Source organism: Pseudophryne corroboree, chromosome 8 (genome assembly GCF_028390025.1).
Source record: "Pseudophryne corroboree isolate aPseCor3 chromosome 8, aPseCor3.hap2, whole genome shotgun sequence".
In the NCBI taxonomy this organism is placed as follows: Eukaryota; Metazoa; Chordata; class Amphibia; order Anura; family Myobatrachidae; genus Pseudophryne; species Pseudophryne corroboree.
In genome coordinates this window covers 170,348,112-170,372,408 of record NC_086451.1, presented here as the reverse complement: position 1 = coordinate 170,372,408, position 24,297 = coordinate 170,348,112, and the positions used below count along the sequence as shown (strand labels likewise).

The 24,297-nt window shown below is 46.2% G+C and overlaps 20 non-coding genes across 20 annotated transcripts; all 20 read right to left on the bottom strand.

Moving 5' to 3' along the window:
- Window positions 1-2,271: 2,271 nt before the first annotated feature.
- LOC134953583 (U1 spliceosomal RNA) lies at window positions 2,272-2,434 on the bottom strand. The gene has a single exon (XR_010185657.1). It is a non-coding gene; the product is annotated as a U1 spliceosomal RNA (small nuclear RNA).
- A 152-nt stretch (window positions 2,435-2,586) lies between these two features.
- Window positions 2,587-2,750, bottom strand: LOC134951266 (U1 spliceosomal RNA). Its single transcript, XR_010184038.1, has one exon. It is a non-coding gene; the product is annotated as a U1 spliceosomal RNA (small nuclear RNA).
- Window positions 2,751-3,421: 671 nt separating this feature from the next.
- Window positions 3,422-3,584, bottom strand: LOC134953211 (U1 spliceosomal RNA). Its single transcript, XR_010185489.1, has one exon. It is a non-coding gene; the product is annotated as a U1 spliceosomal RNA (small nuclear RNA).
- Window positions 3,585-3,736: 152 nt separating this feature from the next.
- LOC134951477 (U1 spliceosomal RNA) lies at window positions 3,737-3,900 on the bottom strand. The gene has a single exon (XR_010184209.1). It is a non-coding gene; the product is annotated as a U1 spliceosomal RNA (small nuclear RNA).
- Window positions 3,901-4,571: 671 nt separating this feature from the next.
- On the bottom strand, window positions 4,572-4,734 carry LOC134952575 (U1 spliceosomal RNA). The gene has a single exon (XR_010185069.1). It is a non-coding gene; the product is annotated as a U1 spliceosomal RNA (small nuclear RNA).
- A 152-nt stretch (window positions 4,735-4,886) lies between these two features.
- On the bottom strand, window positions 4,887-5,050 carry LOC134950688 (U1 spliceosomal RNA). Its single transcript, XR_010183564.1, has one exon. It is a non-coding gene; the product is annotated as a U1 spliceosomal RNA (small nuclear RNA).
- Window positions 5,051-5,720: 670 nt separating this feature from the next.
- On the bottom strand, window positions 5,721-5,883 carry LOC134952029 (U1 spliceosomal RNA). The gene has a single exon (XR_010184651.1). It is a non-coding gene; the product is annotated as a U1 spliceosomal RNA (small nuclear RNA).
- Window positions 5,884-6,035: 152 nt separating this feature from the next.
- Window positions 6,036-6,199, bottom strand: LOC134951381 (U1 spliceosomal RNA). Its single transcript, XR_010184132.1, has one exon. It is a non-coding gene; the product is annotated as a U1 spliceosomal RNA (small nuclear RNA).
- Window positions 6,200-6,870: 671 nt separating this feature from the next.
- Window positions 6,871-7,033, bottom strand: LOC134952891 (U1 spliceosomal RNA). The gene has a single exon (XR_010185271.1). It is a non-coding gene; the product is annotated as a U1 spliceosomal RNA (small nuclear RNA).
- A 152-nt stretch (window positions 7,034-7,185) lies between these two features.
- Window positions 7,186-7,349, bottom strand: LOC134950284 (U1 spliceosomal RNA). Its single transcript, XR_010183229.1, has one exon. It is a non-coding gene; the product is annotated as a U1 spliceosomal RNA (small nuclear RNA).
- A 2,622-nt stretch (window positions 7,350-9,971) lies between these two features.
- Window positions 9,972-10,134, bottom strand: LOC134953582 (U1 spliceosomal RNA). The gene has a single exon (XR_010185656.1). It is a non-coding gene; the product is annotated as a U1 spliceosomal RNA (small nuclear RNA).
- A 152-nt stretch (window positions 10,135-10,286) lies between these two features.
- LOC134951265 (U1 spliceosomal RNA) lies at window positions 10,287-10,450 on the bottom strand. The gene has a single exon (XR_010184037.1). It is a non-coding gene; the product is annotated as a U1 spliceosomal RNA (small nuclear RNA).
- A 671-nt stretch (window positions 10,451-11,121) lies between these two features.
- LOC134953210 (U1 spliceosomal RNA) lies at window positions 11,122-11,284 on the bottom strand. The gene has a single exon (XR_010185488.1). It is a non-coding gene; the product is annotated as a U1 spliceosomal RNA (small nuclear RNA).
- Window positions 11,285-11,436: 152 nt separating this feature from the next.
- On the bottom strand, window positions 11,437-11,600 carry LOC134951748 (U1 spliceosomal RNA). The gene has a single exon (XR_010184431.1). It is a non-coding gene; the product is annotated as a U1 spliceosomal RNA (small nuclear RNA).
- A 671-nt stretch (window positions 11,601-12,271) lies between these two features.
- On the bottom strand, window positions 12,272-12,434 carry LOC134952975 (U1 spliceosomal RNA). Its single transcript, XR_010185330.1, has one exon. It is a non-coding gene; the product is annotated as a U1 spliceosomal RNA (small nuclear RNA).
- A 152-nt stretch (window positions 12,435-12,586) lies between these two features.
- On the bottom strand, window positions 12,587-12,750 carry LOC134950802 (U1 spliceosomal RNA). The gene has a single exon (XR_010183657.1). It is a non-coding gene; the product is annotated as a U1 spliceosomal RNA (small nuclear RNA).
- Window positions 12,751-13,420: 670 nt separating this feature from the next.
- LOC134952535 (U1 spliceosomal RNA) lies at window positions 13,421-13,583 on the bottom strand. The gene has a single exon (XR_010185038.1). It is a non-coding gene; the product is annotated as a U1 spliceosomal RNA (small nuclear RNA).
- A 152-nt stretch (window positions 13,584-13,735) lies between these two features.
- LOC134950528 (U1 spliceosomal RNA) lies at window positions 13,736-13,899 on the bottom strand. Its single transcript, XR_010183431.1, has one exon. It is a non-coding gene; the product is annotated as a U1 spliceosomal RNA (small nuclear RNA).
- Window positions 13,900-14,569: 670 nt separating this feature from the next.
- LOC134952587 (U1 spliceosomal RNA) lies at window positions 14,570-14,732 on the bottom strand. The gene has a single exon (XR_010185079.1). It is a non-coding gene; the product is annotated as a U1 spliceosomal RNA (small nuclear RNA).
- Window positions 14,733-14,884: 152 nt separating this feature from the next.
- LOC134950837 (U1 spliceosomal RNA) lies at window positions 14,885-15,048 on the bottom strand. Its single transcript, XR_010183686.1, has one exon. It is a non-coding gene; the product is annotated as a U1 spliceosomal RNA (small nuclear RNA).
- Window positions 15,049-24,297: the final 9,249 nt, after the last annotated feature.

Below are 24,297 nucleotides of genomic sequence, written 5' to 3'. Positions count from 1 at the left end.
AGTCAACATATATAGGCACCACTATCCATATCTAAATGTAATCAGGATCTATTTCATATTGCCCTTGATGACAACGGAATGTTTATTAAAGTGTCCAAAAAATCCTCCTGGATACAGCTGTTGTAATTTAATCGTTACTTTCCAATTGTAATTGATACATTAAATTCCTTCTTGTGGATGAACAGCAACAGTTGTAACCAACGCCTCTTATTTACTGCAGTTAAAGTTCATATGTAACTCACGTGAGTAATGAAAGAAAACAGGGGGAGAGCGCTGTGATGGTTGGTGAAACACAGCGGTATGCTACGACCCCCGTTAACCGTGGCTGGATCTTATTGGCACTCGCGGTCGGGATATTTCTCCCTGCCGTGGGGTAGAGACCTCCTTTTGCTCGGTCTCAAATTGCTTTTTCCCCTTCACCGCTGTCTTTACATCAGACGTCCGCCGTGATGTAGCTCGTTCATGAACGGGCTTATATCTCAGCAATCAGAGTGTCCGGTAATCACCTTCCTTACGTGTTTCTCCGCTGTTATCCAAGAGCGGTTTCGTCAGAGGATACATCAGCAGCCTAGCAGGCTCTTTTTAAAATGCACCGGACCAATAGTATTACTAATTAGTTGATTGGATACATACATGTACTAATTGGATGCATACATGTAATGACTCACATATGGAACAACTTTCTAATTGCAATTGCACATATAAAGGCATTTCATAATATAAAAATAAGCAACATGGTGATTAAAAATAATAATAAAATAAGCAACAAGGTGGTTTAAAAAATAACAGAAAATATATAATCTATATACAGATTAACCTATAATCTTTCAATCAATACCTCATATCTATAATCACATATACATAATTCAGAGACTCAGCACTAAGGATCCCCATTTACTTATATAAAACCTTTTAGGGTAACATAAATCCATGCCACTACTAAAGCAGTTCTTGTGGCGCAGGGGAAACATCAAATGCACTCTATGCAGCTAGTCCCATGTTCGAATCCAACCTGCTCAGCTTAACATCCATATTATTTATTTACTTTTAATGGGATCATTCTATCAATTCATTTTTACCTTTAATTTTTGTTAATATTATTTCTATATTTCATTATTTTAACCCCTGGAATAATTACATTGCTGTTTAAACAACAAAAAGAATTGAAGAAAAAATAAATATTAAACAGACAATTTAAGGATTCGAAGATTTAAATATTTAAAGATTTTTAAATTTAAAACAGGGAGGGGGGGAGAGGGAGGGGGGCCTTTTGGGAGAAGGAGGGGAAAAAAATAAAAATAGAAAAAATATATATATATATAGAACCAAGAGAAAGTGTAAAAAGAGGATGGAGGAAGAAATCTGATGTTCATCATTACTAGTGGATTTTACTAAGGAACATTAAAGGAATACACACAACAGGATTATACAGTTTCATCCTAAGAGGAAAGCTGTTTCCAAAATAGCTACTTCTAATAATTTTGTTTATTTATTAAACATACAATAAATGGATATTCAATAAATAATATATTAGGTAAATCAATAGATAAAATCTTCAGAGACTGCCAATGTTGTTCAGTTCGATGCTCTCATTCAGACCATCAGGTGTAAGGGTACCCAAAGAAAAAATCCAAAATGCCTCCCTTGTCAAGTAAAGGAGATTCAACTGAGGCAGCACAAGGGAACTCTCATCTGGGGACAACAACTGCAGGGAGAACACATATTTTCAGATGAACATGGGAGGGCAGAAGGCTGCCTAATACTGAAGCACCCCCAAACAACAAACCAAATGCAACAACTAGTACAAGCATTCCTGGGGGAAGGCCTGCAGCAGATGGATTTGCATATGGTGATGTCATCCAAGCAGTGGGTCAAAGTTGGCTTCAACCCTCGTCTGCATATGAAAAGAGAAAAGGGGCGTGCAGGGCATGGCGGCCTTTTGCGGCGCTTGGATGACCCCTAGTTCGCATTAAACACCTCCACCCTACTTCGGTGTGGGGCTCATGTTGGCTATGCCCCAGCCCCTGAAGCAATCAAGCTGATTACTTGCAGCAGCTGGGCACTGTAATAGCTCCAGAGCTGCTCTGTAAGGCAACTAAAAGGGTGTGGGCCCTGCAGCACTACCTGTAGTTCGCATTGTGCGTTGGAAGGCACAAAGTAAGCAGACGGGAGAAGTCAAGATAGTGCGCAAGGCATAGAAGGGAGTGGCTCAAGAAAAGAGAAGTGTAAACAGACAGCAAACTAGGCTGGAGAGAGACATGAGACAAAGAGATCTGAATTATACGAGAGCCGACCAGGGGAAACACAAATTATGCAGTCAAGTTTCCCACATTTGGGGAAATCGCAGGAGCAGCACACCCAGAGTGCAATTGGTGAGCCTTGCCCTGGGAGAAGCACCTTCATGATCATAGTATCTTACCTAGCAGGTAAGAAGGAGTTGGGCTAGAGCTGGGGAGGGTCGCTGCTCGGGCACCCCCCTGTCAAGTGAAGGAGATCCAACTGAGGCAGCACAAGGGAACTCTCGAAAGAAGAACAAGGCTAGAGGAAGATCTGAGACAAAGAAATCTGACTTTTACCAGAGCTGACCAGAGGAAAGCACAAACACAGTCCCCCACTACCACAAATAATGCTGTCAAGTTTACCACATTTGGGGAAATAACAGGGGTCAGCATACCCAGAATGCAATGAATGAACCTCACCCTGGGAGAACAATCTTCATGACCATGGTATCTCCTATGCAAAATAAGTATGATTTGGGATAGGGCTGGGGAGGGCCGCTGCTCAGGCACATCTCTGTCAAGTAAAGGAGATTCAACTGAGGCAGCACAAGGGAACTCTCATCTGGGGACAACAACTGCAGGAGGTACACATATTTTCAAATGAACATGGGAGGGCAGACGGCTGCCTAATACTGAAGCACCCCCAAACAACAAACCAAATGCAACAACTAGTGCAAGCATTCCTGGGGGAAGGCCTGCAGCAGATGGATTTGCATATGGTGATGTCATCCAAGCAGTGGGTCAAAGTTGGCTTCAACCCTCGTCTGCATATGAAAAGAGAAAATTGGCATGCAGGGCATGGCGGCCTTTTGCGGTGCTTGGATGACCCCTAGTTCGCATTAAACACCTCCACCCTCCTTCGGTGTGGGGCTCATGATGGCTATGCCCCAGCCCCTGAAGCATTCAAGCTGATTTCTTGCAGCAGCTGGGCACTGTAACAGCTCCAGAGCTGCTCTGTAAGGCAAGTAAAAGGGTGTGGGCCCTGCAGCACTACCTGTAGTTTGCATTGTGCGTTGGAAGGCACAAAGTAAGCAGACGGGAGAAGTCAGGATAGTGCGCAAGGGCATAGAAGGGAGCAACTCAAGAAAAGAGAAGTGGAAACAGACTGCAAATTAGGCTGGAGAGAGACCTGAGACAAAGAGATCTGAATTATACGAGAGCCGACCAGGTGAAACACAAATTATGCAGTCAAGTGTCCAACATTTGGGGAAACCGCAGGAGTTGCACACCCAGAGTGCAATGGGTGAGCCTTGCCCTGGGAGAAGCACCTTCATGATCATAGTATCTCACCTGGCAGGTAAGTAGGAGCTGGGCTAGAGCTGGGGAGGGTCGCTGCTCGGGCACCCCCCTGTCAAGTGAAGGAGATCCAACTGAGGCAGCACAAGGGAACTCTCGAAAGAAGAACAAGGCTAGAGGAAGATCTGAGACAAAGAAATCTGACTTTTACCAGAGCTGACCAGAGGAAAGCACAAACACAGTCCCTCACTACCACAAATAATGCAGTCCAGTTTCCCACATTTGGGGAAATCACAGGGGTCAGCATACCCAGAATGCAATGAATGAACCTCACCCTGGGAAAACAATCTTCATGACCATGGTATCTCCTATGCAAAATAAGTATGATTTGGGATAGAGCTGGGGAGGGCCGCTGCTCAGGCACATCTCTGTCAAGTAAAGGAGATTCAACTGAGGCAGCACAAGCGAACTCTCATCTGGGGACAACAACTGCAGGGAGAACACATATTTTCAGATGAACATGGGAGGGCAGAAGGCTGCCTAATACTGAAGCACCCCCAAACAACAAACCAAATGCAACAACTAGTGCAAGCATTCCTGGGGGAAGGCCTGCAGCAGATGGATTTGCATATGGTGATGTCATCCAAGCAGTGGGTCAAAGTTGGCTTCAACCCTCATCTGCATATGAATAGAGAAGAGGGGCGTGCAGGGCATGGCGGCCTTTTGCGGCGCTTGGATGACCCCTAGTTCGCATTAAACACTTCCACCCTCCTTCGGTGTGGGGCTCATGTTGGCTATGCCCCAGCCCCTGAAGCATTCAAGCTGATTTCTTGCAGCAGCTGGGCACTGTAACAGCTCCAGAGCTGCTCTGTAAGGCAAGTAAAAGGGTGTGGGCCCTGCAGCACTACCTGTAGTTTGCATTGTGCGTTGGAAGGCACAAAGTAAGCAGACAGGAGAGGTCAGAATAGTGCGCAAGGGCATAGAAGGGAGCGGCTCAAGAAAAGAGAAGTGGAAACAGACAGCAAACTAGGCTGGAGAGAGACCTGAGACAAAGACATCTGAATTATACGAGAGCCGACCAGGGGAAACACAAATTATGCAGTCAAGTTTCCCACATTTGGGGAAATCACAGGGGCAGCACACCCAGAGTGCAATGGGTGAGCCTTGCCCTGGGAGAAGCACCTACATGATCATAGTATCTCACCTGGCAGGTAAGTAGGAGTTGGGCTAGAGCTGGGGAGGGTCGCTGCTCGGGCACCCCCCTGTCAAGTGAAGGAGATCCAACTGAGGCAGCACAAGGGAACTCTCGAAAGAAGAACAAGGCTAGAGGAAAATCTGAGACAAAGAAATCTGACTTTTACCAGAGCTGACCAGAGGAAAGCACAAACACTGTCCCCCACTACCACAAATAATGCAGTCGAGTTTCCCACATTTGTGGAAATCACAGGGGTCAGCATACCCAGAATGCAATGAATGAACCTCACCCTGGGAGAACAATCTTCATGACCATGGTATCTCCTATGCAAAATAAGTATGATTTGGGATAGGGCTGGGGAGGGCCGCTGCTCAGGCACATCTCTGTCAAGTAAAGGAGATTCAACTGAGGCAGCACAAGGGAACTCTCATCTGGGGACAACAACTGCAGGGAGAACACATATTTTCAGATGAACATGGGAGGGCAGAAGGCTACCTAATACTGAAGCACCCCCAAACAACAAACAAAATGCAACAACTAGTGCAAGCATTCCTGGGGGAAGGCCTGCAGCAGATGGATTTGCATATGGTGATGTCATCCAAGCAGTGGGTCAAAGTTGGCTTCAACCCTCGTCTGCATATGAAAAGAGAAAAGGGGCGTGCAGGGCATGGCAGCCTTTTGCGGCGCTTGGATGACCCCTAGCTCGCATTAAACACCTCCACCCTCCTTCGGTGTGGGGCTCATGTTGGCTATGCCCCAGCCCCTGAAGCATTCAAGCTGATTTCTTGCAGCAGTTGGCACTGTAACAGCTCCAGAGCTGCTCTGTAAGGCAAATAAAAGGGTGTGGGACCTGCAGCACTACCTGTAGTTCGCATTGTGCGTTGGAAGGCAAAAAGTAAGCAGACGGGAGAAGACAGGATAGTGCGCAAGGGCATAGAAGGGAGCGGCTCAAGAAAAGAGAAGTGGAAACAGACAGCAAACTAGGCTGGAGAGAGACCTGAGACAAAGAGATCTGAATTATACGAGAGCCGACCAGGGGAAACACAAATTATGCAGTCAAGTTTCCCACATTTGGGGAAATCGCAGGAGCAGCACACCCAGAGTGCAATGGGTGAGCCTTGCCCTGGGAGAAGCACCTTCATGATCATAGTATCTCACCTGGCAGGTAAGTAGGAGTTGGGCTAGAGCTGGGGAGGGTCGCTGCTCGGGCACCCCCCTGTCAAGTGAAGGAGATCCAACTGAGGCAGCACAAGGAAACTCTCGAAAGAAGAACAAGGCTAGAGGAAGATCTGAGACAAAGAAATCTGACTTTTACCAGAGCTGACCAGAGGAAAGCACAAACACAGTCACTCACTACCACAAATAATGCAGTCAAGTTTCCCACATTTGGGGAAATCACAGGGGTCAGCATACCCAGAATGCAATGAATGAACCTCACCCTGGGAGAACAATCTTCATGACCATGGTATCTCCTATGCAAAATAAGTATGATTTGGGATAGGGATGGGGAGGGCCGCTGCTCAGGCACATCTCTGTCAAGTAAAGGAGATTCAACTGAGGCAGCACAAGGGAACTCTCATCTGGGGACAACAACTGCAGGGAGAACACATATTTTCAGATGAACATGGGAGGGCAGAAGGCTGCCTAATACTGAAGCACCCCCAAACAACAAACCAAATGCAACAACTAGTACAAGCATTCCTGGGGGAAGGTCTGCAGAAGACGGATTTGCATACGGTGATGTCATCCAAGCAGTGGGCCAAAGTTGGCTGGAACCCTCATCTGCATATGAAAAGAGAAAAGGGGTATGCAGGGCATGGCGGCCTTTTGCGGCGCTTGGATGACCCCTAGTTCGCATTAAATACCCCCACCCTCCTTCTCTGTGGGGCTCATGTTGGCCATGCCCCAGCCCCTGAAGCATTCAAGCTGATTTCTTGCAGCAGCTGGGCACTGTAACAACTCCAGAGCTGCTCTGTAAGGAAAGTAAAAGGGTGTGGGCCCTGCAGCACTACCTGTAGTTTGCATTGTGCGTTGGAAGGCACAAAGTAAGCAGACGGGAGAAGTCAGGATAGTGCGCAAGGGCATAGAAGGGAGCAACTCAAGAAAAGAGAAGTGGAAACAGACAGCAAACTAGGCTGGAGAGAGACCTGAGACAAAGAGATCTGAATTATACGAGAGCCGACCAGGGGAAACACAAATTATGCAGTCAAGTGTCCAACATTTGGGGAAACCGCAGGAGCAGCACACCCAGAGTGCAATGGGTGAGCCTTGCCCTGGGAGAAGCACCTTCATGATCATAGTATCTCACCTGGCAGGTAAGTAGGAGTTGGGCTAGAGCTGGGGAGGGTCGCTGCTCGGGCACCCCCCTGTCAAGTGAAGGAGATCCAACTGAGGCAGCACATGGAAACTCTCGAAAGAAGAACAAGGCTAGAGGAAGATCTGAGACAAATAAATCTGACTTTTACCAGAGCTGACCAGAGGAAAGCACAAACACAGTCCCCCACTACCACAAATAATGCAGTTGAGTTTCCCACATTTGGGGAAATCACAGGGGTCAGCATACCCAGAATGCAATGAATGAACCTCACCCTGGGAGAACAATCTTCATGACCATGGTATCTCCTATGCAAAATAAGTATGATTTGGGATAGGGCTGGGGAGGGCTCAGGCACATCTCTGTCAAGAATTTATAAAGTCTATACATATATATAACCAAATGTCAATAAATATATATAGAACCCAGTGCTCCTATCAAAACTTATCTATTTCACCAATTTGTTGCTTATTTAATCTTTATACATCTATTAATTTTCACCATATATTATAAAATGGTGCTCCCATAGGTAGTACTGTTCTACCAATAATAAACCAAATTTTAAAGATAATCACACTTGTTATCAAGGGAGCGCAAAAAATAAAATATACAAGCTCTTTATTTTAAAAAAAATATATATAGACAGAAGAAACCCACATTCAATAAAATACAATGGAGTCAACATATATAGGCACCACTATCCATATCTAAATGTAATCAGGATCTATTTCATATTGCCCTTGATGACAACGGAATGTTTATTAAAGTGTCCAAAAAATCCTCCTGGATACAGCTGTTGTAATTTAATCGTTACTTTCCAATTGTAATTGATACATTAAATTCCTTCTTGTGGATGAACAGCAACAGTTGTAACCAACGCCTCTTATTTACTGCAGTTAAAGTTCATATGTAACTCACGTGAGTAATGAAAGAAAACAGGGGGAGAGCGCTGTGATGGTTGGTGAAACACAGCGGTATGCTACGACCCCCGTTAACCGTGGCTGGATCTTATTGGCACTCGCGGTCGGGATATTTCTCCCTGCCGTGGGGTAGAGACCTCCTTTTGCTCGGTCTCAAATTGCTTTTTCCCCTTCACCGCTGTCTTTACATCAGACGTCCGCCGTGATGTAGCTCGTTCATGAACGGGCTTATATCTCAGCAATCAGAGTGTCCGGTAATCACCTTCCTTACGTGTTTCTCCGCTGTTATCCAAGAGCGGTTTCGTCAGAGGATACATCAGCAGCCTAGCAGGCTCTTTTTAAAATGCACCGGACCAATAGTATTACTAATTAGTTGATTGGATACATACATGTACTAATTGGATGCATACATGTAATGACTCACATATGGAACAACTTTCTAATTGCAATTGCACATATAAAGGCATTTCATAATATAAAAATAAGCAACATGGTGATTAAAAATAATAATAAAATAAGCAACAAGGTGGTTTAAAAAATAACAGAAAATATATAATCTATATACAGATTAACCTATAATCTTTCAATCAATACCTCATATCTATAATCACATATACATAATTCAGAGACTCAGCACTAAGGATCCCCATTTACTTATATAAAACCTTTTAGGGTAACATAAATCCATGCCACTACTAAAGCAGTTCTTGTGGCGCAGGGGAAACATCAAATGCACTCTATGCAGCTAGTCCCATGTTCGAATCCAACCTGCTCAGCTTAACATCCATATTATTTATTTACTTTTAATGGGATCATTCTATCAATTCATTTTTACCTTTAATTTTTGTTAATATTATTTCTATATTTCATTATTTTAACCCCTGGAATAATTACATTGCTGTTTAAACAACAAAAAGAATTGAAGAAAAAATAAATATTAAACAGACAATTTAAGGATTCGAAGATTTAAATATTTAAAGATTTTTAAATTTAAAACAGGGAGGGGGGGAGAGGGAGGGGGGCCTTTTGGGAGAAGGAGGGGAAAAAAATAAAAATAGAAAAAATATATATATATATAGAACCAAGAGAAAGTGTAAAAAGAGGATGGAGGAAGAAATCTGATGTTCATCATTACTAGTGGATTTTACTAAGGAACATTAAAGGAATACACACAACAGGATTATACAGTTTCATCCTAAGAGGAAAGCTGTTTCCAAAATAGCTACTTCTAATAATTTTGTTTATTTATTAAACATACAATAAATGGATATTCAATAAATAATATATTAGGTAAATCAATAGATAAAATCTTCAGAGACTGCCAATGTTGTTCAGTTCGATGCTCTCATTCAGACCATCAGGTGTAAGGGTACCCAAAGAAAAAATCCAAAATGCCTCCCTTGTCAAGTAAAGGAGATTCAACTGAGGCAGCACAAGGGAACTCTCATCTGGGGACAACAACTGCAGGGAGAACACATATTTTCAGATGAACATGGGAGGGCAGAAGGCTGCCTAATACTGAAGCACCCCCAAACAACAAACCAAATGCAACAACTAGTACAAGCATTCCTGGGGGAAGGCCTGCAGCAGATGGATTTGCATATGGTGATGTCATCCAAGCAGTGGGTCAAAGTTGGCTTCAACCCTCGTCTGCATATGAAAAGAGAAAAGGGGCGTGCAGGGCATGGCGGCCTTTTGCGGCGCTTGGATGACCCCTAGTTCGCATTAAACACCTCCACCCTACTTCGGTGTGGGGCTCATGTTGGCTATGCCCCAGCCCCTGAAGCAATCAAGCTGATTACTTGCAGCAGCTGGGCACTGTAATAGCTCCAGAGCTGCTCTGTAAGGCAACTAAAAGGGTGTGGGCCCTGCAGCACTACCTGTAGTTCGCATTGTGCGTTGGAAGGCACAAAGTAAGCAGACGGGAGAAGTCAAGATAGTGCGCAAGGCATAGAAGGGAGTGGCTCAAGAAAAGAGAAGTGTAAACAGACAGCAAACTAGGCTGGAGAGAGACATGAGACAAAGAGATCTGAATTATACGAGAGCCGACCAGGGGAAACACAAATTATGCAGTCAAGTTTCCCACATTTGGGGAAATCGCAGGAGCAGCACACCCAGAGTGCAATTGGTGAGCCTTGCCCTGGGAGAAGCACCTTCATGATCATAGTATCTTACCTAGCAGGTAAGAAGGAGTTGGGCTAGAGCTGGGGAGGGTCGCTGCTCGGGCACCCCCCTGTCAAGTGAAGGAGATCCAACTGAGGCAGCACAAGGGAACTCTCGAAAGAAGAACAAGGCTAGAGGAAGATCTGAGACAAAGAAATCTGACTTTTACCAGAGCTGACCAGAGGAAAGCACAAACACAGTCCCCCACTACCACAAATAATGCTGTCAAGTTTACCACATTTGGGGAAATAACAGGGGTCAGCATACCCAGAATGCAATGAATGAACCTCACCCTGGGAGAACAATCTTCATGACCATGGTATCTCCTATGCAAAATAAGTATGATTTGGGATAGGGCTGGGGAGGGCCGCTGCTCAGGCACATTTCTGTCAAGTAAAGGAGATTCAACTGAGGCAGCACAAGGGAACTCTCATCTGGGGACAACAACTGCAGGAGGTACACATATTTTCAGATGAACATGGGAGGGCAGACGGCTGCCTAATACTGAAGCACCCCCAAACAACAAACCAAATGCAACAACTAGTGCAAGCATTCCTGGGGGAAGGCCTGCAGCAGATGGATTTGCATATGGTGATGTCATCCAAGCAGTGGGTCAAAGTTGGCTTCAACCCTCGTCTGCATATGAAAAGAGAAAATTGGCATGCAGGGCATGGCGGCCTTTTGCGGTGCTTGGATGACCCCTAGTTCGCATTAAACACCTCCACCCTCCTTCGGTGTGGGGCTCATGATGGCTATGCCCCAGCCCCTGAAGCATTCAAGCTGATTTCTTGCAGCAGCTGGGCACTGTAACAGCTCCAGAGCTGCTCTGTAAGGCAAGTAAAAGGGTGTGGGCCCTGCAGCACTACCTGTAGTTTGCATTGTGCGTTGGAAGGCACAAAGTAAGCAGACGGGAGAAGTCAGGATAGTGCGCAAGGGCATAGAAGGGAGCAACTCAAGAAAAGAGAAGTGGAAACAGACTGCAAATTAGGCTGGAGAGAGACCTGAGACAAAGAGATCTGAATTATACGAGAGCCGACCAGGTGAAACACAAATTATGCAGTCAAGTGTCCAACATTTGGGGAAACCGCAGGAGTTGCACACCCAGAGTGCAATGGGTGAGCCTTGCCCTGGGAGAAGCACCTTCATGATCATAGTATCTCACCTGGCAGGTAAGTAGGAGCTGGGCTAGAGCTGGGGAGGGTCGCTGCTCGGGCACCCCCCTGTCAAGTGAAGGAGATCCAACTGAGGCAGCACAAGGGAACTCTCGAAAGAAGAACAAGGCTAGAGGAAGATCTGAGACAAAGAAATCTGACTTTTACCAGAGCTGACCAGAGGAAAGCACAAACACAGTCCCTCACTACCACAAATAATGCAGTCCAGTTTCCCACATTTGGGGAAATCACAGGGGTCAGCATACCCAGAATGCAATAAATGAACCTCACCCTGGGAAAACAATCTTCATGACCATGGTATCTCCTATGCAAAATAAGTATGATTTGGGATAGAGCTGGGGAGGGCCGCTGCTCAGGCACATCTCTGTCAAGTAAAGGAGATTCAACTGAGGCAGCACAAGCGAACTCTCATCTGGGGACAACAACTGCAGGGAGAACACATATTTTCAGATGAACATGGGAGGGCAGAAGGCTGCCTAATACTGAAGCACCCCCAAACAACAAACCAAATGCAACAACTAGTGCAAGCATTCCTGGGGGAAGGCCTGCAGCAGATGGATTTGCATATGGTGATGTCATCCAAGCAGTGGGTCAAAGTTGGCTTCAACCCTCATCTGCATATGAATAGAGAAGAGGGGCGTGCAGGGCATGGCGGCCTTTTGCGGCGCTTGGATGACCCCTAGTTCGCATTAAACACTTCCACCCTCCTTCGGTGTGGGGCTCATGTTGGCTATGCCCCAGCCCCTGAAGCATTCAAGCTGATTTCTTGCAGCAGCTGGGCACTGTAACAGCTCCAGAGCTGCTCTGTAAGGCAAGTAAAAGGGTGTGGGCCCTGCAGCACTACCTGTAGTTCGCATTGTGCGTTGGAAGGCAAAAAGTAAGCAGACGGGAGAAGTCAGGATAGTGCGCAAGGGCATAGAAGGGAGCGGCTCAAGAAAAGAGAAGTGGAAACAGACAGCAAACTAGGCTGGAGAGAGACCTGAGACAAAGACATCTGAATTATACGAGAGCCGACCAGGGGAAACACAAATTATGCAGTCAAGTTTCCCGCATTTGGGGAAATCACAGGGGCAGCACACCCAGAGTGCGATGGGTGAGCCTTGCCCTGGGAGAAGCACCTACATGATCATAGTATCTCACCTGGCAGGTAAGTAGGAGTTGGGCTAGAGCTGGGGAGGGTCGCTGCTCGGGCACCCCCCTGTCAAGTGAAGGAGATCCAACTGAGGCAGCACAAGGGAACTCTCGAAAGAAGAACAAGGCTAGAGGAAGATCTGAGACAAAGAAATCTGTCTTTTACCAGAGCTGACCAGAGGAAAGCACAAACACAGTCCCCCACTACCACAAATAATGCAGTCGAGTTTCCAACATTTGGGGAAATCACAGGGGTCAGCATACCCAGAATGCAATGAATGAACCTCACCCTGGGAGAACAATCTTCATGACCATGGTATCTCCTATGCAAAATAAGTATGATTTGGGATAGGGCTGGGGAGGGCCGCTGCTCAGGCACATCTCTGTCAAGTAAAGGCGATTCAACTGAGGCAGCACAAGGGAACTCTCATCTGGGGACAACAACTGCAGGAGGTACACATATTTTCAGATGAACATGGGAGGGCAGAAGGCTGCCTAATACTGAAGCACCCCCAAACAACAAACCAAATGCAACAACTAGTGCAAGCATTCCTGGGGAAGGCCTGCAGCAGATGGATTTGCATATGGTGATCTCATCCAAGCAGTGGGTCAAAGTTGGCTTCAACCCTCGTCTGCATATGAAAAGAAAAAAGGGATGTGCAGGGCATGGCGGCCTTTTGCGGCGCTTGGATGACCCCTAATTCGCATTAAACTTCTCCACCCTCCTTCGGTGTGGGGCTCATGTTGGCTATGCCCCAGCCCCTGAAGCATTCAAGCTGATTTCTTGCAGCAGCTGGGCACTGTAACAGCTCCAGAGCTGCTCTGTAAAGCATGTAAAAGGGTGTGGGCCCTGCAGCACTACCTGTAGTTTGCATTGTGCGTTGGAAGGCACAAAGTAAGCCAACAGGAGAGGTCAGAATAGTGCGCAAGGGCATAGAAGGGAGCGGCTCAAGAAAAGAGAAGTGGAAACAGACAGCAAACTAGGCTGGAGAGAGACCTGAGACAAAGAGATCTGAATTATACGAGAGCCGACCAGGGGAAACACAAATTATGCAGTCAAGTTTCCCACATTTGGGGAAATCACAGGGGCAGCACACCCAGAGTGCAATGGGTGAGCCTTGCCCTGGGAGAAGCACCTACATGATCATAGTATCTCACCTGGCAGGTAAGTAGGAGTTGGGCTAGAGCTGGGGAGGGTCGCTGCTCGGGCACCCCCCTGTCAAGTGAAGGAGATCCAACTGAGGCAGCACAAGGGAACTCTCGAAAGAAGAACAAGGCTAGAGGAAGATCTGAGACAAAGAAATCTGACTTTTACCAGAGCTGACCAGAGGAAAGCACAAACACAGTCCCCCACTACCACAAATAATGCAGTCAAGTTTCCCACATTTGGGGAAATCACAGGGGTCAGCATACCCAGAATGCAATGAATGAACCTCACCCTGGGAGAACAATCTTCATGACCATGGTATCTCCTATGCAAAATAAGTATGATTTGGGATAGGGCTGGGGAGGGCCGCTGCTCAGGCACATCTCTGTCAAGTAAAGGCGATTCAACTGAGGCAGCACAAGGGAACTCTCATCTGGGGACAACAACTGCAGGGAGAACACATATTTTCAGATGAACATGGGAGGGCAGAAGGCTGCCTAATACTGAAGCACCCCCAAACAACAAACCAAATGCAACAACTAGTGCAAGCATTCCTGGGGAAGGCCTGCAGCAGATGGATTTGCATATGGTGATGTCATCCAAGCAGTGGGTCAAAGTTGGCTTCAACCCTCGTCTGCATATGAAAAGAAAAAAGGGATGTGCAGGGCATGGCGGCCTTTTGCGGCGCTTGGATGACCCCTAATTCGCATTAAACATCTCCACCCTCCTTCGGTGTGGGGCTCATGTTGGCTATGCCCCAGCCCCTGAAGCATTCAAGCTGATTTCTTGCAGCAGCTGGGCACTGTAACAGCTCCAGAGCTGCTCTGTAAGGCAAGTAAAAGGGTGTGGGCCCTGCAGCACTACCTGTAGTTTGCATTGTGCGTTGGAAGGCACAAAGTAAGCAGACAGGAGAGGTCAGAATAGTGCGCAAGGGCATAGAAGGGAGCGGCTCAAGAAAAGAGAAGTGGAAACAGACAGCAAACTAGGCTGGAGAGAGACCTGAGACAAAGAGATCTGAATTATACGAGAGCCGACCAGGGGAAACACAAATTATGCAGTCAAGTGTCCCACATTTGGGGAAATCGCAGGAGCAGCACACCCAGAGTGCAATGGGTGAGCCTTGCCCTGGGAGAAGCACCTACATGATCATAGTATCTCACCTGGCAGGTAAGTAGGAGTTGGGCTAGAGCTGGGGAGGGTCGCTGCTCGGGCACCCCCCTGTCAAGTGAAGGAGATCCAACTGAGGCAGCACAAGGGAACTCTCGAAAGAAGAACAAGGCTAGAGGAAGAAATGAGACAAAGAAATCTGACTTTTACCAGAGCTGACCAGAGGAAAGCACAAACACAGTCCCCCACTACTACAAATAATGCAGTCAAGTTTCCCACATTTGGGGAAATCACAGGGGTCAGCAAACCCAGAATGCAATGAATGAACCTCACCCTGGGAAAACAATCTTCATGACCATGGTATCTCCTATGCAAGATAAGTATGATTTGGGATAGGGCTGGAGAGGGCCGCTGCTCAGGCACATCTCTGTCAAGTAAAGGAGATTCAACTGAGGCAGCACAAGGGAACTCTCATCTGGGGACAACAACTGCAGGGAGAACACATATTTTCAGATGAACATTGGAGGGCAGAAGGCTGCCTAATACTGAAGCACCCCCAAACAACAAACCAAATGCAACAACTAGTGCAAGCATTCCTGGGGGAAGGCCTGCAGCAGATTGATTTGCATATGGTAATGCCATCCAAGCAGTGGGTCAAAGTTGGCTTTAACCCTCGTCTGCATATGAAAAGAGAAAAGGGGCGTGCAGGGCATGGCGGCCTTTTGCGGCGCTTGGATGACCTCTAGTTCGCATTAAACACCTCCACCCTCCTTCGGTGTGGGGCTCATGTTGGCTATGCCCCAGCCCCTGAAGCATTCAAGCTGATTTCTTGCAGCAGCTGGGCACTGTAACAGCTCCAGAGCTGCTCTGTAAGGCAAGTAAAAGGGTGTGGGCCCTGCAGCACTACCTGTAGTTTGCATTGTGCATTGGAAGGCACAAAGTAAGCAGACGGGAGAAGTCAGGATAGTGCGCAAGGGCATAGAAGGGAGCGGCTCAAGAAAAGAAAAGTGGAAACAGACAGCAAACTAGGCTGGAGAGCTCTTCTGTCTATATTTTGCAAACCTGCTCTTGTCCTCTCCAGCTGCTCCATGTAGATTTGACGTCTGGAAAGGTGCATAACCCACTGACAAGCAGGCACACTCCTGCATGAGTTTTCTCTCTCACTAGCTGGATGATACACAATCATTTGCATGTGCTCCACCTCCGACACACCACCCACCCAACCACAAAGTGACCAGAGCCACCCACAAGCCAACTGGCTCCGTGATTTAATTTGCACAGTGTAGTCATCCAGGCAGCATGTCCTTCTCAATGGAAGGATCTCTGGTTCCATGGAATCTTCCACATTGGAATGCTGCGGAACAAAAATGATTTAAATATTCAGCTTGCTAGCATTCAATGTACCTGCGGCTTGGCTCTAGCACATGGGTCTTCATCCTGTGGCCCTCCAGCTGCTGTGAAACTACACATCCCAGCATGCCCTGCCACAGTTTTGCTATTAAGGTATGCTAAAACTGAGGCAGGGCATGCTGGGATGTGTAGTTCCACAGCAGCTGGAGGGTCGCAGGTTGAAGACCCATGTTCTAGCATGCCTGTTCTATGATGCATGTACCGTGATGTCACAATCAGCTTGGAATGGGGTGTCTAGCAGGCATTTGCTGACAGCCACTTGAGGGAGACACACATCAGGAGATGCAGCATATCGGAGGTCTTCGATGCCTTTCCAGCAAATGCACACCACCTGCTGCTGGTCTGGACACAAAACAATGCCCACAATCGAAGTCCCAAAATGCCCAACTACAGGATTCATGTAAGTAGTGAATTTAGGAATGAATTTAGAAGTAGGAAATTAAGTTAGTTCACAAGTACATTCAAATTCAGATCTAAAGTCTAGGTAGGCCTCACGTCCTGGCAGCCCCCAGCACTTAAAAATGCCTTGATTAGAGGTAGGGAATTAAATGGAGATAAGAAGTATACGCAAAATAAGACTCCACAGAGCAGTTATCAGGTGTCTTTATCAATTGTTGCATTTAAAAAATCAAGCAATTAGGGAACACAATGTTGCAACAATGTAACCCTATTTGCAAAATAGTACTAAATAAGTTTGTCGATGTAAGACATTTGCAAAGGCGCATTTAAAACACGCTGGAAAATGCAACTGAATCTGTTTTTGGAGGCTAGAATAGGAAATGTGCATCGGTCCAACAAGAACTGAAAGCTCTTCTACCATCTTCCTTTTCTGAAAAGCCATTTAATATATGGTTCCCAGATAGGGGACATATCAGATATTGCCTTTCAAAAGCAGCAAATATCATACCACTTCTATTGCCATCAAAGATAAACATTGATTGTTTTCAGATATTGGATTGAAAAAGCAGTCTTTATTGACATAAAGAAGCAAAAAAACATACATAAACATTACACACATAAGTACTGTGTTGCAGCACAGATAAAACACAATACAAATGCTGTCGGTATAGTACAGTTCAAGAACTACAGCACAGGCCAGCCTACACTATAAATCATGAACTGCACTATACATTTAAACTATACAATAATACAACAGTTAATAAGGCTATGTGTGTGGAGTGTAAGAGGGTGAGGGAATCACAAGCCCGAAGCTTTATTGAAAGACAGACACATATAAATGGAGGATTAATAAATACAAAGATATCCTTTACTATAGAATGTAGTCCAATCCGGTCTTTCAACTCTTCCACAACTGAAAAACGGATAGTGTTTCCAAGCCTTCCATCCTGGAATATCTTCAGTCTCTCGCCAATGAAGAAAACAATCCCTCCAGCAGACTCTTCAACCACGATACAAGATCACAGCCAAAAGTGCGAGAAGCAACTACACTTGCGTTTAACCAAAATGGCTAAAACTTAGTGAAGGAAAGTGCAGTGCACCAAAACATAAGCTGACACAATCATGGAGAATGCGCCAGCATATATGCTCTTCTATCTATATTTTGCAAACCTGCTCTTGTCCCCTCCAGCTGCTCCATGTAGATTTGACGCCTCTCAAGGTGCATAACCCACTGACAAGCAGGCACACTCCTGCATGAGTTTTCACTCTCACTAGCTGGATGATACACATTCATTTGCATGTGCTCCACCTCCGACACACCGCCCACCCAACCACCCAGTCACCAGAGCCACCCACAAGCCAACTGGCTCCGTGATTTAATTTGCACAGTGCAGTCATCCAGGCAGCATGTCCTTCTCAATGGAATAATCTCTGGTTCCATGGAATCTTCCGCATTGGAATGCTGCGGAACAAAAAGGATTTAAACATTCAGCTTGCTAGCATTCAATGTACCTGCGGCTTGGCTCTAGCACATGGGTCTTCATCCTGTGGCCCTCCAGCTGCTGTGAAACTACACATCCCAGCATGCCCTGCCACAGTTTTGCTATTAAGGTATGCTAAAACTGAGGCAGGGCATGCTGGTATATGTAGTTCCACAGCAGCTGGAGGGTCGCAGGTTGAAGACCCATATTCTAGCATGCCTGTTCTATGATGCATGTTCCGTGATGTCACAATCAGCTTGGAATGGGGTGTCTAGCATGCATTTGCTGACAGCCACTTGAGGGAGACACACATCAGGAGATGCAGCATATCGGAGGTCTTCGATGCCTTTCCAGCAAATGCACACCACCAGCTGCTGGTCTGGACACAAAACAATGCCCACAATTGAAGGCTCAAAATGCCCAACTACAGGATTCATGTAAGTAGTGAATTTAGGAATGAATTTAGAAGTAGGAAATTAAGTTAGTTCACAAGTACTTTCAAATTCAGATCTAAAGTCTAGGTAGGCCTCACGTCCTGGCAGCCCCCAGCATTTAAAAATGCCTTGATTAGAGGTAGGGAATTAAATGTAGATAAGAAGTAGACACAAAATAAGACTCCACAGAGCAATTATCAGGTGTCTTTATCAATTGTTGCATTTAAAAAAATCAAGCAATTAGGGAACACAATGTTGCGACAATGTAACCCTATTTGCAAAATAGTACTAAATAAGTTTGTCGATGTAAGACATTTGCAAAGGCGCAAACAAAACACGCTGGAAAATGCAACTGAATCTGTTTTTGGAGGTTAGAATAGATGCAGGATCAAGTAGCTCAATGGGTAGGGTATTTGATTAGAATTCAACAGGTTATAGGTTTGAATCCTGGGTATGATAGTTTGAGGTGTTATTTAATAAAGTATGTTTATATATTAGTCACACATGGCTTACTTGTACAAATGGCATGTCACCAGTTAGTGCTGACTGCTGATATGCCATTTGCACAAACACGCCATGTGTGACTGTATATGCATTTAAGGAGGGCACCCCGGCAATACCACAAACCATTGAGTGTCAAGTATACTAGATATATCTTCATATCTCATGTGCTTTCTCTGAGACCAATCTTGTTATGCCCCTTCCCCACAAGGCATGCGCCTTTTGTCCATATTGCAAAAATAGTGGAGGGGGGGGGCGCATATAATTATCTGTCACAGGGCACCAAAAAGTCTAGTTATGGCTCTGGTATGCATTATGTAATCTGGCAGACCATATCTCCAACACTGGCTGGTTGGAATAGAAATCCGGTTATCTATGTGAGCAAATGACCATCAACGATTTACTCTCAAACACTAGAAAATGGACAAAAATGGTCCCCTAAACAAATTGGTTAAATTTTGGGTTTAACCAATTTGTGTAATGACCATTTTTGACCACTTTTCTAGTGTTTGGGAGCAAATGGTTAATTGACATTTGCTCCTATACATTACCAGATTTTCATTCCATCCATCCAGACTGGATAGATAGCCTGACAGATAATTGTGTAGTGTACGCCCAGGATAACTGTCAGTTGTGCTTTCTTTTATGACGGCACATAAATGGGTGGGCAGATCCAGAGCAAGCACTGCCCACTCATGCATAGTTGTCAACTGATGTGAAGTTCCAGGGGGCAGTCTCAGTTATAAAGAAAAGTATCTGGAAATTGTCCCTAGTTTAAAAAAAAAATAAAAAAAATTGATCAACTCCATTTATTTAGTATGATATCCCAGGTGATAGGATGCCGGCAGTCAGAACAACTATACCATACCCAGGATTCAAACCTATAACTACCATACCCAGGATTCAAACCTATAACCTGTTGAATTCTAATCAAACACCCTACCTATTGAGCTATTTGATCCTGCATAAAAATTGTGAACATTATATGAAGCTATTGGTACTTTGAAAAAAAAAGTATCAGCATTACAACGCAGCAGATCCATGCAGTTTGCAGCCACACACTACATGTATCTGCTCAGCCACAATGCTGATTATTTCTTCACAAAGTACAAGGTGAGCTCCAAACAGAATTCTCTAGCTTAGAATTATGCCAAACCTAGAAGTCGGGCCCCCCACCCTGGGATCCCCCAGAGGGAGGCCTGCACCGTCATGCGGCAGGCTTGTCCGTTTTGGAAGCAGGCTGATGGGCAGCCCAGGCTTGCTTCAGTCTGGGCTTGTCAGGTCTGGAAGCATGAGCTTGCTTTGGGTATGCCTGACCTTGGGTACGCTTTACCTTGAGGATGAAAGGGCCAAGGGAAAGTACTTTTAGCCTTCTGCGTGGTAGGAGTCATACAAGGTAGGCAAGCTGTTTTAGCAGTAGCCAGATCAGCTACAATCTTATTGAGGTCTTCTCCAAAGAGAGTGTCTCCCTTGAAAGGAAGCACCTCCAGGGTTTTCTTGAAATCCATATCCACCGACCAGGATCTCAACCAGCTGTATAAAGTATTACCTTGGAACTGGCTCTCCACTCCCCATTATCTGGTTATCATGGCTTCCTCCGCCAGTGTCCAGACTCGCTTGCTGAAGCTCGGCCACTTCTTCCTAGCAGCAGGCTCCTGGATCACTGGGCAGCAGAGGTGCTTGGGAGCCGGAAGGGGGCGGAGCAATCAGGCAGGCAGTTGCAGTGCTGCCCAGCTATCTGTGGTGTGAGAAGAAGAAGGGGCACCCCACCGCTGGCAGTGCTGCAGCTAGCGGTGGTGGCAGCGGCGAGGCTGCTGGGCTGGGTCTTTAAAAAGGTGGAAAGAAGGGTGTTACGGCATGGAATGTACAAACTGCGAGACCCTGCTGGTAGCGCCTTTGTCTATTTAGTAGGAAGGGCACGTAACAGCCGGAGGGCAATGGAGGAAGCCCCTTTAGGGCTGGAGCCCGGCGGCAACTGACTCCGTTGTCTCTGGCAGTTCCGCCCCTGCACTAGAGGAATGGTCAAGAACATGGCAACATTTAATGCCAAAAAATGCAAAATCATACACGTCTCAAAAATACAAAGGCTAACTATAATATTAAGGGCATTATAATGGCAAGAGGAAAGCTATCTAAGTATTACTATTTCAGGTGAGCAATGTAACAAAGCAATAGGAAAGGCAAGTCAGATGCTTGTTTGCATAGGTAAAGAACCAGTAGCAGAAAAAAGTAATACAGGTTGAGTATCCCATATCCAAATATTCCGAAATACGGAATATTCCGAAATACGGACTTTTTTGAGTGAGACTGAGATAGTGAAACCTTTGTTTTTTGATGGCTCAGTGTACACAAACTTTGTTTAATACTCAAAGTTATTAAAAATATTGTATTAAATGAACTTCAGACTGTGTGTATAAGGTGTATATGACACATAAATGAATTCTGTGAATGTACACACACTTTGTTTAATGCACAAAGTTATAAAAAATATTGGCTAAAATGACCTTCAGGCTGTGTGTATATGGTATATATGAAACATAAATGCATTCTGTGCTTAGATTTAGGTCCCATCACCATAATATCTCGTTATGATATGCAATTATTCCAAAATACAGAAAAATCCGATATTCAAAATTCCTCTGGTCCCAAGCATTTTGGATAAGGGATACTCAACCTGTAATGCCACTGTATAGGTCCTTGGTACAGCCACATTTAGAATCCTGTGTTCAGTTCCAGAAGCCATATCTCAAGCGCCTTGAGTCCTGTTGGAGAAAGAGCACTATATAAATAAATAGTATCAAAATTTGTTTCACGGCACCCCTAGGCCAAAGTTTTCTTTATTGAGAAATTCAGAAAAAAATATAAAATTAAGTAAATTGTGTTTATAGCATGTCATCCTCAGGTTCAGTTATGTTGTGAGGGAATGGTTTTGCCAATTTAATAAAGTATAAATAATTTTAATTGGTCCTGGACCACCAAACTATGCTACCAGTGCAAGAACCCCAGTTTGGAAACTACTGCCATAAAATAAACCTTTTTTGTTTTTTTTAAACTACATGTAATACACCTTAGATCTCAGTTCCTAAAAGGTTTTAAACCCTTGCATACAGTAAACTACACATATTTAAAAATCCTACACCGGGCACAAGTGCTCACTGGCCAATTTCATGGCAGTCTCGGATAGGAGGGCATTGTGGATTCACCAAGGGAATGCTGATGCTGACTCCAAGAAGCCTCTTCAAGATCGCAGGAGCAGAGTCCTCTGCTTCTGCCAAATCCACTGCATGACGCTGGGGCTCTCTTGCAGGAGCCCACACCAGTGGGGGGCACCAGGGGCGGAACTACTGGCAGGGCAGGCAGTGCATTGCACTGGGGCCCCGCCGCACTCAAGGGCCCACAGCCGCCGGCATTACAATGAGTCACAATGACTCATTGTATCATGCCGCAGCCGCACACCAGCGCTCCCGTCGGGTCTGCGTCCTGCGACTCCCGCCGCCCGCCCGTCGTAACGAACAGATCAGGCCAGGGCACTACGGGCAGCAGCCGCAGCACCAGACACGCTGCCGCCTCTGTAACACACGAAGAGGGAGGAGGGTCGCTTGGAGATGAGAGGAGCAGCGGCACGGGGGGGAGGAGGAGGAGGAGGGAGGTGAAGGAAGGAGCCGCAGCAGCGCTTTGTTACTGGTGGAGGCGCTGCTGCTGCTGCCCCTCTGCTTCACTATAGGCTGTCTTCCGAGAACAGCCTATAGTGAAGCAGAGGGGCAGCAGCAGCAGCGCCTCCACCAATAACACAGCGCTGCTGCGGCTTCCTCCTCCACCTCCCTTCTCCTCCTTCTCTACTGCCCGGGAATCGTCAAGCTGCACGAGGAGCCTGAGCCAGCGGAGGGGGTAAGTATAATTCTTCTTCTTTCTTTCTTTCTTTCTTTCTTTCTTTCTTTCTTTCTTTCTTTCTTTCTTTCTTTCTTTCTTTCTTTCTTTCTTCTCTTTCTTTCGTTGGGACTGCCTGCCGCTATGTGTAAAAAGGGGGAATCTGCCTGCCGCTATGTGTAAAAAGGGGGAATCTGCCTGCCGCTATGTGTAAAAAGGGGGAATCTGCCTGCCGCTTTTTGTGTAAAAAGGGGGAATCTGCCTGCAGCTATGTGTAAAAGGGGGGAATCTGCCTGCAGCTATGTGTTAAAAGGGGGAATCTGCCTGCAGCTATGTGTAAAAAGGGGGACTGCCTGCCGCAATGTGTAAAAAGGGGGAATCTGCCTGCCGCTATGTGTAAAAAGGGGGAATCTGCCTGCAGCTATGTGTAAAAAGGGGGACTGCCTGCCGCAATGTGTAAAAAGGGGGAATCTGCCTGCCGCAATGTGTAAAAAGGGGGAAGCTGCTTGCCGCAATGTGTAAAAAGGGGGAATCTGCTTGCCGCAATGTGTAACAAGGGGGAATCTGCCTGCCGTAATGTGTAACAAGGGAGATGCTGTCTGCCGTAATGTGTAACAAGGGCACGCTGTCTGCCATAATGTGTAACAAGGGCAAGCTGTCTGCTGTAATGTGTAACAAGGGCAAGCTGTCTGCTGTAATGTGTAAAAAGTGTACGATGTCTGCCATTATGTGTAACAAGGGCAGGCTGACTGCTGTTATGTGAAAAAGTGTACGCTGTCTGCCGCTATGTTTAACAAGGGCAGGCTGTCTGCCGTTATGTGAAAAAAATGTACGCTGTCTGCCGCTATGTGTAACAAGGGCACGCTGTCTGCCGTTGTGTAAAAAAGGGGGATGCTGTCTGCCGTAATGTGTAAAAAGGGGACGCTGTCTGCTGTAATGTGTAAAAAGAGGACGCTGTCTGCTGTAATGTGTAAAAAGAGGAATCTGTCCGCCGTAAGGTGTAAAAGGGTCTCTACCTGGTGTAGTGGTGCTACTGTGCGGCGTAATTTGAATAATGGAGACTACTGTGCACCGTTTTATGAATTGGTATTATTTTGTGGCCACACCCCTTAACCACGAAGCCACGCCACTATGTTTTTTTGCTGCCCCTGTTTTGCATGCAGGGGTGGGGCTCCAATGCCGTTTCTTGCACACACTGCTAAAATGTCTAGTTACGGCACTGTTGCTAGGTATCCACTTCCCTGAGCAGGCCCCCCTCACCAGATCCTCTCCAGGGGTGAGGGGGTGGACTTGGATGGGATGGGATGGGGGGGGGGGGCCCAAGCCATTTTGTCGCACATGGGCCCACTGCTCGCTAGTTCCGCCACTGGGGGGCACGTCTAAAACTCTTCAGTCAGTTCTGGATTCATTCGGACCTGGACTCGTGGGTTTTACAAATAGTGTCCCAAGGGTACAAACTGGGGTTTCAAGAAGTTCCCCCTCACCAATTGTTCAAATCAGCCTTAGTCAGCAGGGAGAAGGTTTTTATTCAAGCCTCTTCG